Below are 13988 nucleotides of genomic sequence, written 5' to 3'. Positions count from 1 at the left end.
CATCTCATTCGTTAGAGGCGAAACGTGTGCTCGTAAATACAGAGGAGTGCCGAACATTGAAACATTGCGCGATGATTGTGCCGCGTTAATTAATTCGCGATTGTTATCGGTCGATTCGCGTGAGCGTGAGCGCGCGTATATGTAGTGAAACGACAAAATAGTGAGTGAAGTGAAATAATGCGACCAAAAAAAGATCGGGGCATTTCGACGAGGAGTCGCAGCTGCGGCCAGGATGAATGCGACGGGCGGCGCGATGGCTGGTAAGTATCGAATATCAAAACACCAAATGCGTTTGCGTAATTAATTTTTTATATTATTGCTTGATACCTCGTTGCACGATATCGCGAAATAATTCGTAATTCAAAAACTCCTTGTCTCTATCAAATAAAAGCAACGTAAACGATAAAAAAGCTAGGTGTTAATAATAGGAGGATTTTAGTCGTGCCTGAAAAAATAAGAATTCCTTAGTAAGCCTCGCGCGCGAGAATGTCAAGAGATACGTGACGCAATAAATTTTGATCGTAAAAAAATTGTTTTGCAGAGGCAGTTCGAGAGACGATAGCGACGCGGCGGCGATACAACGATCGGTGAGTGAACGTATTTATAATTTTTTTGCTTGGCGATGATTTGGTTGTGAGATTGCACTTTGCCTTATTTTATTGCGAATAGATCGTCAATTTTAATCGACAAATAAGATTTATTCTCGCCTCTTATTTGATGATTTGGGCAAAAGAGACTTCGTTTCCGAAACTCCGACATTTAATTGCGAGTGAAACAATTAAATCTACACTTTTTTGAAAAATAATATTTATTTATTCATATTCTGTTTATTTGTTGTGCGATTTTGCTTGCGCTTTCCGCGAGATTTCGTCTCCGACATCTTTCCACTCGTCTTTCCACTTCCGGGAACGGTATTCGGATTTCGACATTTCTCTTGTCAGAGATGTTTTTCGAGATCTCAACATGTCGAATTAATTTTGTGAAAGTTTTAACAATTAATACGTAACGTGGATCATTTATAATCACACCTTGCCGATGATGGGCAGATCGGGCCCGCGATATCTCTTCTCGCACTTTGAAAGATATGTGGAATAACAGACGATTAATAATGAGGGGGCAGAACGTGTTGGGCGGGATATCATTAACTTGCACCGCGAGCGCATAATTATGTAATCACGGAGCTGGTTCGCACGGAGCATGATTAATAAGAAAACCGTGTTTATCACGATACTGCCTCGATTTTGCCTCGTCTGTACGTCGCCGGAGAATACTCAAAAGCAGAATTGCGACTTTAAGTAGATTGGAATGCGCGATGCGACTCGCCTCGGAATATCCGATCTTGTTTTACACTTCGATTCCTACGGCGATCAGGTATTTTTCAGCTGATTAGTGACGCGCGAACGTCGTGTGTACATCCCGTAGATACGTAACGTGTCTACAGGATGTGCTGTTAAAAACATAATCGTGCGTAGAAGACGTGGGAGCTTTCCTAGATTAAATGAAAATCACAAAGCACTCTTTTAAAATCATATTGAATTTATAGATCTGTTTATTTAAAAAAATACATTTGTTATTTATACTTGTGATACGCGCAAATAAAAATACGGCACATATACATGATGTTGAAAATAATCGGCGAAGTGGAGAAAATGATAACAATAATCTTCACAAAGATATCTCCGTGTTTCCGTATTTGCAAAACGCAATACTTATTGTCGGTCTTTGCCGAGAATCTTGTTTTTGAAATGAATATGTAACGAAACGTTTTCGACGGTGCCTCGACAAATCAGTTCGAGTTCGGCTTTTTCGTCCGCGTCGCCCGGAGAGGGAGAGAAGCAATAGAGCCGGAGAATGCGAGGCGTGGCTTTGAGCACGACCCCATAGCGTTTCACCGTACCCCTTTAATTCGGCGTATAACGCGACTCGATAACGACTCACGGCTCTCTCTCACCCACGGGGACCGTTTTCACGGCATTTCCTTCGGGACCGGATGCGCGACACGTGTTATGGGATGCGCGGCGCGCGCGTATACCTTCGCGGTTCGCGTGTCGCTTCGTCAATAACGGTTGATGAATATTCAATAATTCTGCATAAACGTCGACGAGAGAGAAATATGTAACTCTGGACAACCGCCGCTACCTTTTTTCGATATTCACTCTTTTCGCTGCCGATCAAATGTTTTCGTTACAGAAAAGCACAGTGTTCAGATACAATTAATTTTTGACAAAGGTCTTTATTTCTATGCTTATATAGGGTATCTCATGTTAATCTTTACACGTGATTACCTACCAAACTGTATTCGTTTTTTGAAAAAATCTTTTAAAAAAAATTTGTGTCCATCGTAAGATGTCCTCCTTGAAACAGAGTGAGTTCTATTTGAAACATTTTTTCGAATAATGAATAGTTTGGGGAATAACCGCGCGTGTAAAAATTAAAATAGGACACTCTGTATGCATCGAAATAAAATTTCAAAAAAATTTATTGACATCGAGATATTTGTAAATTTATTCTTATTCTTTTCAGTATCAGTTCAGAGAGCCGATTTTTAAAAAAGAAAACTTGTAATTGATATTAGTTATATCGATTTTGCTTTGTAACGCTACAAGCGAAATCAGTTTCCCTTTTGCTGTTAAGTTAAATTTTTTAGTAACCGGAGTACGAGAGTCATCTTCCCCTTCTCGATTGTCTCATTAAACATCGATGAGTGCCGAAGGGTGAAAGCTGTGAACGCTAGGGTGCCACTTGCCGTCGTGGCCCCTCGTGACGTTCATCACCGCGTTCATTTTCGCGAAATTTACCAATAGCTGAAGTTCCCATTGAAAGCTTCCATCAGTCGCTGCTTAATTAGCGTTGACCGATATTAGTGACATGATTCGAATTAATTTATCATCATCGAATGAATTGCTATTGATTAATTTGATATATTTAAATATCTTGTTTTAACTTTAATTTAATTTTAATCGTTACTATATTATTAACAAACTCGGACGCGCGTATGTTGTTTAAAATGCATGACGGGGAAATAATCGCATTTTTTAAATTTAATTATATTCGATTTATATATTTGGAAGAAGAAACGGGGAGAGAGGAAAGGAAACAAAAAATGAAAACTATGATACAGAATTTGGTGTTTTCAAAACGTGGCAATCTCGAGAACTGAATCCTCCAGATTAGAGTGGTGTTAGGGCACGTGTTATCCACATGCCACGACATTGTGTCTTTGTCTGCTTGTTTGTCCATTCATGGTCCTCGTCATGTACGATTAACTGCCCCGTTACTCTGAAAGAGAAAGAATACATTTGTGTAAACACATTTAGCAGTTGGGGAAACGAATCTTTTCGTAGATAGTAGGAAAAGTCATTAGAAAGACGCTTAACCCTTTGCACTCCGAGCATTTTTTGATACGATCGATCAGCAACTCCAGCACACTTTTGCAGTGAAACTTTTAACACCTAAAAATTTTGTCTTGAAAAAAAAAAAAATTATAAATGTTTATGAATTTATTTATTTTTATTTCTCAAATTACGCATGTCGCCGTAGTAGCGCCAGTGGAGTGAAAAGGGTTAATCAGCTTTGTCGGAAGAACTTTGTTTTTATCTACATATTTTGCTTGTTTTTATAATATTTATATTTGTTATTTATTATTTATTATATTTATTATTTTTTTGCTTACGAAGTTTTTGGAAATTAGTATAACGAATTATTATGTAAAACTTATTATTTTGCATTCAAGTTTCGATGTTGCGACAAATATTGACACCGAACGGACAAAACGCACGTGTTTGTTTGCATTAAGGGTAAAAAGCTTTCGTGAATCGGAATTGTACAGGTTACGCCACAGGAACGTATTCGCTAATTCCGAGATAGTAATATAATAAAGAAGGAAAGTAATGATCTTTTATTAGTGTATATATTTTTAAAAATTAATATTAACATTAATATTAATATACTGACATCCTCGTACTCGATCAGTGAGGCGATCGAAGTCGCGGATCGTGCGAGTTACTTAACCCCGTGACACCATCTGTGCCTGAGTCGATGCCATTATGGTAATTAGGATGTAATTGGGCATAAATTGTGCAGCGGCTTCGGAACGAGCCAGACGGGGAGAAGGCGGGATCTCAGGACGACGGGGGTGGTAAACTAGGGAAGAAAGAGCGGCGTGATGCGCGTGGATGTACGCGCGCTCGTGCGTTCGTGCGTGCATGCATGCATATGCGTGCCGACACGCGCGTGCACGCGTGCGTAACCTTCTCCGCCCTTAACTCACTCCCTCTCTTTCTCTCCAGTATCATCTCGTTTACTGTTTACCTGCATGTTCTATATTTATATGATACTGAGAGGATAGTACGGTATTGCTAATTGCCGTAAGCCTAGAGCGTTGTTCCCTTTTCTTTCATCGTTGTTTATAACAATATGTGTGCCTCGCGCGCGCGGGTGCGTAGATCTGAGAAAAATGAGAAGAAAATACACGAGGAAAAACGTATCGAATTAATTTATTCTTTCTCCTCGCATACTTTCTCCTCAGTTTCCTTGGGTACACGCATCCGAAATAAATATACACTTGCAAAATGTATAATTTACTATATCTGACATGTGTGTAAATCATATATCCTGTATCGTCTCGAGGGATACAAAATCTTTTATAAAACGGCTTTTTCGTGCTTCCTTGCACTACTCCTTTTTATTTCGTATTCTGTCTCCTATTGTGCTTCTTTGTCGCACGTTTTCTCACTATAGAGCGTACAATTTCCAGGAAAACGTGCGTTAAACGGAACGATTCAACAGGTGACACCTTGCCGCGGTGTGCTGTTGCATCTCGATTACCACAAGTCGCGAGATGTTTTGTGATTCCTCGAAATCTTGCGAATTTCAATTATCCGCATTTTCTGTTATATAATATGAAGAGAAAGATATAATTTGCAAGAATATAACAAGACCAAATCATTATATTGATAATTTATAAGTAAGACGTTAAGAGTAAAAAATAATTGAGGTAACATGTAATCAATTGTATTAATTAATCACGCGTTTACGCTAGAAAAAATATAGGAGAATTTCTATATTTAATTTCTATTTAAGTATATCTGTTATATTTATGCTCTCTCTCATATTCATTTTATACGACAGTTATTCACTAATTGCTTCTAATTACTTATATAGTTTGTTACGTTTTAAAATAATTTAGACAGGCTTTTTATAAGTCAATTATATTCGCGAAACAGTAAAAATTAATAATGGGCTTAAATCTCTTTTTATTTTGAATATTCTGTAAAACTAAAAGATTTTTGAAAATTTTTGAAAATCTTGACTGTTTAAAAAAAAATTGATTTTTTAACACTAGTGTAAAACATTTCAATCCATTCCTTATTTTATACACAGATATAAATAACAATTACATTTTTAAGAATTTTAAATGTTTTAGATATTTGAAAATAGATGTTTAGATATTTCTAAGAAAATATTTTCGAGAATTTTAAGATATTCAAATTGTTATGATTTTTCTAGACTTTTAAGAATTAGTTTTGAATAATTTTCAAAGCAACTCGAATTTTTACATGGTCGAGTTTTTTAAAAACCTTGAGAAAAAGAATTTAAATGGCCATCTGTTAAGAATATGCAAGTTTTATTTTCTCATTTTCTGTCAGGATTTGTCTTTTTCGTATGAGAGCTCAAAAGAACAAATAAAACTTGTTATTCCTTTTGTATTAGATATACGTTTCACAAGGTTCTGCTTGTTGCTGTAATAATGAACATTATTGATTTGTTGCCGTTTTATTATATCAATCAGTATAATGTCTAGGTATTTTGCAAAATTAAAAATGACAAGTGTTACGGCCGCAATGTATCACTGCGTGTTTTATGGAAGATTCTTGCATCTCTAGATATCGCAATTTCACAATGATTTAGTTGATAGTTTACGATAATGGTAAACGCTTCGCTCTCGAAATTCGACCGCGACGGCCACTTAAAAACCATCGTGTCTGCGGGCGACAGCGGAAACTAGCTTGCGACATTTATTAGACAGAAATCGCCCGCGAAATTTACTCGATTTACTGGAGCTTGGCCGAGATTCGTCCGCTCTCTCGTCGCGGCGTAAGTTTTACGGCGAGGCGTAAAATGAGTTACTGGCCGGATAACCGAGCAATAAACTTCCGGTCGGACCTCCCACGTGGGCGATCGTGCGGGTTGCTCAGGAGAGAGAGTCAGAGATATTACCGTGACGACGTCGGTGCAAAGATATTTATCATGACCACCGTTTTCGGTGAACCTTGCTCCTTTAACGGTCAAGCCATGCACATATCTCGGTCGAGCGTTCTTTTCATTGAGAGGCCTTTTCTTTTCACTTACTTTCATTGACATGTCAAGATGTAGCCAACATAATAGCGCAGCTAACAGACGAATTAATTTACGAAGAGAAAGAAATTAGCTTTGACACAATTGTATTCTTAATCGTGTCTAAAAAAATTAGAGTAAGAATTAGTTCATTCTTATCTAGCGCATTTTGATGAATTTGAAGAGTTAGATTTTTATCCAGATTGCCATGTAAAGCAAAGAAATCACACTGTGTATATCAGGCATGTATGTACAACAATTGTAACAATTTGATGTCCTTCATTCTATATATTCTTGCGATTTTGATGGATTTCTCTGCATACATTTTACGTTATTGCGCATATTTGTACAGATAGGTCTTCATTGATAGCGAGAACTAAAAAAATACATTAGGTTCTTGTAAACTTAATGTATTTTTGTAGTTTTCGATAGATAATTTAGAAAGACGAGATAGGTATAAGAGATAGTGTAAATTGTGCATCGAAGTAGCTTTCGCTCTGGCCCATCTGGACTATTACTTATTATTTGCCTATTTTCTCTTTCACATTTTTGTATACCTGATTCGAGATAGGAGGTCCTGGAGGTCGCTCAAAGAGGTCGCAATTTACAGAAAAAGATATTATCTGTAAATCGTAAGAAACCGGCTCTTTCAAAACCTCCACTTTTTGGCCTGTGACTTTTACAAAGTTTGGTACACAATAGTTTTCATATAAGATTTAGCGCATACAATCGATTCGTTACATTATACATACAAAACTATTGCTATGTCAAATTTACGATAATAATTAGCTATACAAAACGATTAATAAAGTGATTTTTTTTCTAATGTTTAACAAACTGCAATGTCTAAGCTTAAATAATTCGATTTGATTATATCAATATCAGTGTGGAGCATAAAATGATACATATTGTTATTCAAGACACTAATATAATTATTAGATAATATGGATAATTATCATTAGTAACGCGTAAAAATAAAAAAATATTGTTATTTAAGTTTTAGACTTAACTTAGGCAACATGTTTGTATAACATTGTATTATAACATGTTTTGTTCTGCTGTCACATGTTCTTTAAGTTCACATGTTTTCTACACTTATCGTTAGTCGTAAATGGAATGACTTAAGCATTTTTCACTTTTGACAAAAGGGACCTGATACAAGATAACGCGGAACTGTTAGTTTGATATAATTTCCAAATCCGTTATTTTAGAAATTTTACTCAGGAAATCGTTGTCTGCTGTAACTGTCAAGGCCAAGCGTAGTTGAATCGTATCATTCGCGAGGAATCTTTAAAAGAGAAAAAGAGGGAAAAAAGAGAGAAAAAATGATAGTGTATCGGCGACGGTATTGGTAATCGCTAACGACAGTGGCGGAGGACGGCGAGGAAATGAGCGAGAGAATAGGACGCGAGCGGAAAAGAAACAGAGAGAGGGAAAGAGAAAGAGAGAGAGAGACAAGCAAGAAAGGAAGGGAGAGTGAGGAGTGAGACGCGCGGAGGGCTGTAGTTATATGGGAGTCGCTATAGAGCGGAGTAAGCATTGTAAATCAATATCCCGACGGCTGCCGGCGCTTCGAACGCGCCCCGTGCCCCAACATGCCAATACATCGGAACGCGTACCCTCCATCGCTCTGCTGGATACCAGAATACAACTAGGCGGAGATACGAGGGGAGAAGACGTAGGAGAATTGGAAAAGTTGGCGTGTGTTGCTTTCTCTTATTGACGCATAAGTGTCTCCTCGGACGTAATCTCGTAATCTCTGTTCGAGCTAATTCCGAATAATTAATTACACAATAAACGAAAATTACGCTTCTATCTTTCTCGCAAGATCAGATTTCGTGTGATTCATATGTGTGATCTGTATGTTTTATTACGTAATGGCTGTAGACAATCATTGTTTTTGAATAGATAAACGTACAAATTGAGAGATACGCTTAAAATTATAGTACTCTTTTATGTAGGAAAACAGTTTCAAATTATCGGCTTCTTTATTTCATGGATTTAAATTGTATTCTACTTTTGGGTTTAAAATTGATGCTTGTAAATTCATCGATCAAGATAAGGAAGATATAATGTGGAAAAAAGTAAGTTAAACTTGGGATCGATTAAATTACGCTAATCATTGTTAAGGATAATAATCAAGCTTAATTCGCTCTTTATGCATCTTTTGGCGCGCGCTATCAACTTCCTTCTCATCAAGCGACATTTTAAGCCTCATAATCATTTAGTTATTAAATTACCGTAACTGTAACGCGCCCGCCGAAAGTACGTTCGATTTACATGACAGACCGCGCTCCACTGTGCCGCAATTTCGCGCATTAACGGCGATACCATCGAATCTCCTAGCAGTCTTATCACGTAGCATCTTCGCGCGCGCGCGCGCACGTAAGATGTTCTTTCTCTTTCTCTCGATGCGAGGGACGCGATAAAAATTTTCTTCGCGGAACGTCGCTTCGCTTCCGGGGCCAGGTGCACGCCACGTGAAATCGCTCATACCGGGGCTTCCTGGCCCGGATCCTGCCGATCACGTCGCGATCATTACTCGTCCTGGCACGGGTCAAAAATTCGGCGCTCTTGAGCCTCGCCGATGCCACGAGATGAGCACGATGTTGTTGCCGGCGTCTCGAGGGCAGGTGGAGCTATTTGGAGAACAGCCCACTCGAGGGCCCACCGTTTCGTTTCTGTCTCTCTTTCTCTCTTTCCTTCTCGCGTTCGTACCCCATCCTCCCCCTCGCCGCTTTCTTTTTCCCTTGTTCCTTTTCTGTCGGTCTGTCTCCGTCGCTCTCTATTTCTCTCTGTCCAGCACGTTCTCCTTCGCTCGGCTGGTTCATTCGTATACGGCAGTGCCGCAAGCTCGGCAACGTCGGGACCAGGCGACGAGGAAGGACCATCTGGTCCTATATATCCTCGCGCCAGCTGCGATGATCCTGTCGACGGCTTTCAAAAATATACGGAGGCCGCGCTGAATTAGCCAGAGGAAAAGCATGATATGGGATGATAATCGCTTGTCTTTTCATTCTCACTGAACTCCTTAAAAATGATACTTCTATTTTGTATTGAAGACAACGCCTGTATATCGCTGCCGAAATTCCTTTTGTTCTTTTATGCATTAATTTCCCAGTATATATATTTTCGCTGTCTTTAATTATCTTTAACTTATTCATACGAATAAGCGATTATTCGTACGTGACAATTTGACATCGTGAGTGGTTGATATATTATTGGTTTAAAACTGTCATAATTGTCAGTAGAACGAATTAGTTACTTAACAAAGCATATCGAACATTTATCTACGCAATTTAGTGTCGCTATCATGAACGCACAGCGTACATACGTGTTTAGCGGATATAATTTTTCGACTATTCATATATTGTAATATGGCATGTCTTAACACGCATTTAATCCTCTAGCGCGCACTTTATAATAATTTATCCAACGAATATAACGATGATCCAACTAATTAAATACTGGTCTCGCAAGGTATCACGCCAATCAACGCGCCGGTCACATACGATTGCCATGGATCGACCATGGGGAGCAAGTCGAGATGCACTTGCGAGGGGCACGACCCCGGCATCCATTTTGAAAAGCATGTACCTTATTTGCCGACTCGTGTCACGATTGTCTCGTGTTGTATCGTAGATAACGGCGCATGTTCGACGCTCGCTCGCGTCGTGCGACTCTTTACCGTATAAATGCGACTGGGATCCACTAGAAAACTCGCACGGCAGGCTTATCAGTAATCAAGGACGCGACCGGCTACCGACAAATAAGTTCCTCTCGATGATAAGAGAGTCATTAGCGGTGCATGCCTTTGGATCTTTGGACTCCCCTTATCAATAAACTTCTTCGTTCTCCGCAACGTTCACAATCGTATCTTCACGAATCCTGGCAATAAATCAAGCTATGTCGTGCAATTAATAGATAACTGGCGCGCGTACTAAAAGCGATTTTAAGTTTCCAATTTTGACATCGAAGTTATGTTCTGTAAATAGATAACTGGGGCGTGAAAACGAAAAACGACTTGAATTTTAAATAAGTGAAAATACGACCGTACACATGATACACAATCAAATTACAAGGGAAACGCCGTAATCGGTCAGGACTGGATCTTGATTGCCTGTAATATTATTTTTGAGTGGATTTTACGTACAATTCTTCACATTGGCAAACCACGCGCCGTTACTTTTGGATAACGCAGTCTTCACCAGAGCTAGAACACGTGGTTTGCCAAGACGAAGAATTTCGATTGTACGTAAAATTCACTCAAAAATAATATAGGCAATCAAGATTCAGTCCTGACCGATTACGGCGTTTCCCTTGTAATTTGACTTGAATTTTGATATTTAATGCTTAATTTTAAGATAAAGAAATAACTGCACAATTAATAGATAAGAGATTATGAAATTAATAGAAAGGTCAGCGCTCGGTATAAACTAAGCTATGTGAGAAAATCTACGGCCAAATGACGAGCAAAATAAAAATGTTGATTTAAAATAAAATCTATAGTTTTTTGTACAAGAGTGAATTAAAAACATTGAACGTTTCGACTATACTTACAATTAGTCTTTAAAACAGAAATGTTGATCATAAGAATAAATTAAAGTGTTCGCAAATATATTGAGTTGATGAACGATGTTGAAGCATTATTCGTCGTTTGAAGGCGCGAATATATTGGTCCCATATGTCAAGTTGAGATGTCCAACAAAGTTGAATTTAGAAAAAGGACCCACACAAAGTAGTATAGCTGCGTAGTGCGCAGCATAAGATCGTCTAGACCAATGAGCTTCTAGCACAAAGTGTAGTCAAGATTTTTAGCTAGATGCTTATTGGTCTAGGCGGTCTTATGCTATGCATGCTTATGCAGCTAATGCCATTTTGTGTGACGGCCCTAGAGAGATTATAAGTTTTGACGATTCTGTTTTGGAAATAATAATAATAATAATAATAATAACTTTGTTGCAAATAGTGGAAAGATATTTTGTAGTCTATTATGAAAATGTCTTATAAGAATTAAAGTATAATTTGTAGAATGGCATTTAGTCATTCTTTTTATGTTGATGCATGCTTCTCAATGCATTTGCACTTTAGCATACATTCTATTCAGAATAATGAAACAAATTTTATGCCGGGTAGTCTATTATTAATCACGTTTGCATGAGCAGGTATTATAATAGCTATTGTGTGATGGTCGAAGGTCGGTCGCTAGATATTTTCTCGTTCTCCAGTTGCGACATCGTTACCGATTTCCAGTGTAGTTGACACTATTGTTGCGAAGAACAGTGTTGTTCAGTGTCATTCATTGTTCTCGGTTAAACTTCCGATTTCGTCTCAGCCCTTTCAGGTTTTGTCCTCGGTTTTGTCCTTAAAATCGTTACAGATGATCTTGGTAGATGATCGAGGCAACAAAGAAGGGTGTGAGCCACGTTTTCCAGCTTTGTGTCTTTTCTTTCTTTTATTCTAGTAGTCTTAGGGCTTGTAGGCGCTAGTATGATGGATGCGTTATCGCGATGCGTTTTTGAGTCGCGACCTGCTAATGATTATCGCGCCCTAGCTGCGACCCACGTTTCCCCTTTTTTGTGTCACTGTCGTCCGTCGTGTCTCGCCTGCCACGACGCCTCCGTTTGCCGGATTAATCAACCTCGAGCTAAAACCGACCGAGAGAGGTCCGGGGTACGGTGTTTGTTGACGAGAGGGAGAGAGATAGCCGACAACGATGAGGAGGCGGCAACGAAAAAGAGAGCTAAAAGTGAGAGGACGAGAAAGAAAGAAAAGAGAAAAGGACTCGCTTCAAGGCGATTTGCTATTTTAACTAGCACGATGTCTGCATGGAGTCTAGATTATTTGATCCGAAAATTCCAGGGCTTAGAGGAAACATTGAAAATATGTGTCGAGAACGAATAGCAAAATATTAATTAGGTCGATAAATATTATTTTATTTATGTTTAATTTAATTGTAAGGTAAAATTGATACTATTGTAAAAATACATTTCTAATTATTAACTAAATATTATTAATGATATTAATAAATAGAAGCTTATAATAAAATGATTGCCATATGAAACAACGTTGAAGAAAAAAAGATTGAAAAATAATACCGCGTTGCGCTTAAAAGGATTAAAATTTATCGATATAGTGATTATTATTGTTGCAGATCCGCTAGTTGGTCTCATGCAAAACTTGCGCGTGCGATGAATTTTTACGAGATTTCTCATACCCGTTTTATATCGTTCCGAGTCAAACACGCGTTTTTTTTCGTTACGTAAAATACAGAGAAATTTTCGCGCGAATGGCAACTGTTTTTAATTTGTACAGAATGCGCTCGATACATGCGGACATCGAGTGCAGCAAGTTGTTGGAAAAAAAAATCAGTTAGCTTTTATATAGTTTACCGTACAATACATTACGCCGTGTGGAACGATGTGTGAATATCCGATAAACGCGAATCCCTTTATAAATATTATTGAAAACAAGCAGAATTTATTATTTTCTTGTTTTCGAATAGTTTTATTTCGTAATTTCTTTTTTCTCCTATAGTTAAAAAAAATTAAAAAATTTTTAAGTTCCTCAGATATTGTCGAATCAACGTTCATTAATTATAACCTCAGTAAAAATTAATAGATGCAGAAGTGATAGCGTACAATATGAATGAAAGACACCTTTATCTTACTAATTAGAAGAATGTTGAGTGAACTTTTCAATCTGCGTAGAAGGAACCTTCCGCGAAGGTCAAACCCACCACCTGTTGCTCGATCAAGCAAAAGTCACGCATGAAAGGAGATTTAAGTCTTTTCCATAGTAAATTTATAAGATCTTATAATTATCTCTGGAATGCGGTGACTCTTTTTTTTTATTATTCTTAAAATCTTGGTTTGTGCCTCTCTTTCTGTTCCGCTTTATTCTTCGATTGAATGATTGCAACAAGAAGCTATCGCAACATTTTATTGTTTTAACGTGCGTAAAATTCGAGGCTTTAATGCAATTTTTATTTTTTTATTGCTGCATTTTGATTGCAAAAGAATTCAATTTTATTAGTATTGCTGAAGAGTTAGTTGATAAATTCTCTCACAAAGACCTTGATAATTTTTCTATTACTTTTAATATTTCAAAAGAATGCGTTTTCTCGGATAACAGAAAGACCACTGCAGACTGACCGCGTGCCAAGATTAACCACGTAGACGTAACTTTCCAGGAAACTATTACGATAGAGAACCGGGTACCGTAGCCTAAATTGCTGCGTTCGTGGCTCCAGAGGCGATCGATCGTATCTATGGCATGGTACGCCGCTGCGGCCTTGCTCGGGTGTATTACACTCACATTCACACAAGAGAGAACGAGAAGTCGGCACGAAAACAGAGAGCGCGACATAGTTGGCGGCACGTGCCTTTTCTATATATGTATTACTAATTCACGTTTATTACTAATTCTGTCCTCGTATCTCCAAATTGCGATTGTTGCAATTGTCAAATGTCTTTACAAAATCTTGTTAACAGATTATAAAGAAGATATAATTAAATATTTTTTTATGAAAGTGCCCTTAAAAATGAGTAAATAGATTGAGTTAAATAGATCGCTCTTTTTTGTCGGTTTTTTGTAAGTTGGTGACTGAAAAGAGAATGGATGGAAGGGCACGTTATCCGAGAAATCCAACG

General features: G+C 38.0%; 1 protein-coding gene across 1 annotated transcript in view; it reads left to right on the top strand.

The window, feature by feature from the left end:
- Window positions 1-566: 566 nt before the first annotated feature.
- LOC139820217 (ras-related protein Rab-37) overlaps window positions 567-13988 on the top strand; it is a 145565-nt gene continuing 132143 nt past the window's right edge. Inside the window, exon 1 of the mRNA XM_071790374.1 lies at window positions 567-587. The gene's annotated coding sequence lies outside the window, so the exon portion shown is untranslated. The remainder of the gene's footprint in view (window positions 588-13988) is intronic.

The sequence above is a fragment of the Temnothorax longispinosus genome, chromosome 1, assembly GCF_030848805.1.
Source record: "Temnothorax longispinosus isolate EJ_2023e chromosome 1, Tlon_JGU_v1, whole genome shotgun sequence".
Lineage (NCBI taxonomy): Eukaryota > Metazoa > Arthropoda > Insecta > Hymenoptera > Formicidae > Temnothorax > Temnothorax longispinosus.
The sequence above is the reverse complement of the archived record's forward strand: the minus strand, read 5'-3'. Positions and strand labels throughout refer to the sequence as shown.